Here is a 3746-nt window from a genome sequence, read left to right on the forward strand (position 1 = left end):
AGCTTTCTCCTTTAAGAAGGAACACAGTTCAGTGTAAAAAGATCAAATAATCAGCCTATGCCTTCCTCAGATCCCTGCTTTGATTGACAAGAATCAGGCCACTGCCTAGGATGGAAGAGGAATACCAAGTAGGGAATAATCCAATATCCCATCACTAGATCACACCCTCAGAATGTGAATATTGATTAGGGTAGGACCAGTAAACCAACAATTTCCCACTACCATTGCCATACTGATTTCTTTCCTAGCCTAACTGCACTCCCCCCTTTCCCATGTGGCAAGCTTCCTACTATAGACCAGTCTTCATGCCCCTCATTTTTGTTTTCTTCTATGTCTTTTTATATCCTGCAAATGAGTGCGATCGTTATTTGATTGTCTCTCTCCAATGAGTCAATGAGTCTCTCTCCAGTGATTCATTTCACTCAGAATGATGCTCTCCAAGTCTATATGTAAATAAGCTAATGTCACAACTTCATTTTTCTTAACAATTGCATAGTATTTTATTGTGAGAATGTGCCATAGTTTTTTATCCACTCATTTGTTCTGGGCACTTGGATTGTTTCCAGATTCTAGAGGTTATTCTGAATGTTTTAACAAACATGGGAGTTCAGATGTCTTTTCTCCATTATATTTTGGGGACTTTATGGTACATTTTTAGTATGGGGAGTTTAAAAGCTTAATTCTAGTTTTTAGAGAAATGTCCATATTATGTTCCCCAAAAGGCTGGTTCAGTTGACATTCTCAATAGCAGTGAGTGAGGGCCCTTTTTCCCTGCATCTGCACTAACATTGGTTGGTGTTGTTCTTTGTGATGAGTGTTTGTCTGGGAGCTATCTCTGTATTCTAGTTTTCATTTCCTTTAAGGTATAGAAAGTTCTTAATTTAATGGAGTTCTATTTGTTTGTGTTTGCTTCCACTTGCTTGCTCAGTGGCATTTCATCTTTTAAGATGTCTCTAGTTTCGCTGTCATGGAGAGATGTCTGTTTCCCTCACACTGAGGTCTTTAATCCTTGATTTGACTTCTGAGCATGTCATCAGAAAGAGGTCTGAGTTCATTTTTCTGCATATGACTGATCAGTTTTTCAACATCCCTTGTTAAAAAGGCTTTTCTATTCCACTTTATTTTATTTTACTTCTTTATAAAAAATTAACTGATCATGAGCTAAGGGTCTGTCTCTGGATTTTAAATTTATTTATTTATTTTTTAAATATCATTATTGAAGAACATGATTACAAATATGTTTGGATTTTTTATTTTATTTCATTTATAAGATTTTTTTTCTTTGTTCCAGTACCATGCTGTTTAAATTACTACTACTATATAGTAAGTACAGTTTGAAGTTGGGAAAAGTGTTTTTCATCTTCTTTTTTCCAAGAACTACTTTGGTTATTCATGGTGGTTTATTGTTTTCTATGAATTTAGGAGTGTTTGATGTAGTTGTTTAAAATTGTCATGGGGGGCCAGACAGATAGCACAGAGGTAGGGCTTTTGCCTTGCATGTGGCCAACCCAAGACAGACCTGGGTTCAATTCCTGACATCCCATATGGTCCCCAGAGCCTGCCAAGAACAAATTCTGAGTGCACAGCCAAGAGTAACCCCTGAGTGCCACCAGGAGTGCCCCCCCCCCCCAAAAATTGTCATGGGTACCCTCAAGATTAAAAATGCTTTAAAATTAAATTTTATGTTATTATTGTAGTTAAGGTGACATTTGCAATAAAGTTAAAATTTATGGCACATTGTGAAACAATAACCTTTCACTATCACCAATAGCCTCCACCAAAGTCTTTGCTGAACTTCAGTTCATACCACACCTTCAACAGCCTCTAGCTCAATTCCTCTAGAAACTCCTACTCCATGTCAAATACTAATATTAAGTACATGTTGCTTATATTTCTCTTCAACTTGTTATAAATAAAAGTTTCTTATGTTCCTGATGTGGGTTTGATTAATCTGCTACTGAAACACTCAGAACCATTTCAGTTCTAAAAGGATATAAAACCAACATCGTGGGTGCCATATTGAACTCAAGTTGGAAGAGGTGAAACTGGTCTCAAAATGGAGACAAAACCACCACTTGGTCGCCCCCAGCCCAACTTGGCTGTCACCACTGCTGCTGAGGAGAGGAAGGCCATGATTCAAAAGAACCAGAACAGTTAAGAAAACTGTTTATCGGAAGTTTGAGTTTTGAAACTATAGATGATAGTTTAAGAGAACATTTTGAGAAATGGGCACATTTATAGCTTATGTAGTGATGAGAGATCCTTAAACAAAATGTTTCAGAGCTTTACTTTTGTGACTTAATCATACTGTTTTGTGTCTTAAACATCAGGTGGATGCAGCAATGCATGCTAAACCACACAAGGTTGATGGGCGAGTAGTGGAAGCAAAGAGAGCTGTATTCTAGAGAGGATTCTTTATATCCTGGTGCCCACCTAACAGTGAAAAAAATTTTTGTTGGTGGTATTAAAGAAGATACAGAGAAATATAATTTGAGAGTCTACTTTGAAAAATACAGCAAAATTGAAACCATAGAAGTTATGGAAGACGTGCTCGCTTCGGCAGCACATATACTAAAATTGGAACGATACAGAGAAGATTAGCATGGCCTCTGCGCAAGGATGACATGCAAATTCGTGAAGCGTTCCATATTTAAAAAAAAAAAGAAGAAGTTATGGAAGACAAGCAAAGTGAAAAAAAGAGAGGATTTGCTTTGATGATCATGATACACTCATTAAAATTATTGTTCAGAAATACCACACTATTAATGGGCATGATTGTGAAGTGAAAAGACTCTTTCTAAATAAGAAATGCAGTTTGCTGGATAGCAAAGAAGTTATGGAGGTAGATCTGGCAACTTTATGGGTTGTGGAGGCAATTTTGGAGGTGATGAAGGAAACTTTGGTGGAATCTTTGGTGTAAGAGGAGGCTATGGTAGTGGAGGTGGTGGCAGCAGAGGTAGTTATGGTTAAGATGATGGTGGATATAATGCATTTGGCAGTGATGGTGGCAACTATGGTGGAGGTCCTGGCTATAGTAGCAGAAGAGGGTATGGTGGTGGAGAAACAGAATACAAAAACCAAAGCGATAGATATGGTGGAGGTGGTGGAGGATATGATGGTTACACTGAAGGAGGAAATTTTCTTGGTGGTAACTATGGTGGTGGTGGCAACTATAATGATTTTGGAAATTATAGTGGACAACAGCAATCAAATTATGGACCCATGAAAGGGGTAGTTTTAGTGGCAGAAGCTCAGGCAGTCCATGGAGGTGATTATGGATCTGGTGGTGGAAGTGGTGGCTAAGGTAGCAGAAGGTTCTAAAAACTCAACAGCAAAGGGCTACAGTTCTTAGCAGGAGAGAGAGTGAGCAAGGTGTTGTCAGAAAAGCTGCAGGTTACTTTGAAACAGTCGTCCCAAATCTATTAGAGGAACTGTAAAAATTTGCCGTAGAAGGAGCAATGATCCATAGTCAAAAAATTTACTGCAGCTTCTTATTTAGGTGAAAAGGGAAGTCAACAACTAGTTACACCAGCCCCCCACTACTGTAGTTCATAGAACTTGAAGGTCAGGTTTTGTAACCAGAATTCTGTAATTTTCTATGCTTATACCTGCTTTTTGTATCTAACCCTTTTTGTCCTAAAGAGGAACTCATATTACCTTAGCGGATGTCATGCCCTTATAAGGAACTCGTATTACCTTAGTGAATGTCATGCCCTTATAAGGACCTCGTATTACCTTAGCAGATG

General features: G+C 38.2%; 1 non-coding gene and 1 pseudogene across 1 annotated transcript; both read left to right on the forward strand.

The window, feature by feature from the left end:
* Nucleotides 1-2056: 2056 nt before the first annotated feature.
* LOC126025973 (heterogeneous nuclear ribonucleoprotein A3-like) lies at nt 2057-3358 on the forward strand (annotated as a pseudogene).
* Nucleotides 2548-2654, forward strand: LOC126026651 (U6 spliceosomal RNA). The gene has a single exon (XR_007501875.1). It is a non-coding gene; the product is annotated as a U6 spliceosomal RNA (small nuclear RNA).
* Nucleotides 3359-3746: the final 388 nt, after the last annotated feature.

The sequence above is a fragment of the Suncus etruscus genome, chromosome 13, assembly GCF_024139225.1.
Source record: "Suncus etruscus isolate mSunEtr1 chromosome 13, mSunEtr1.pri.cur, whole genome shotgun sequence".
NCBI classification, from domain to species: domain Eukaryota; kingdom Metazoa; phylum Chordata; class Mammalia; order Eulipotyphla; family Soricidae; genus Suncus; species Suncus etruscus.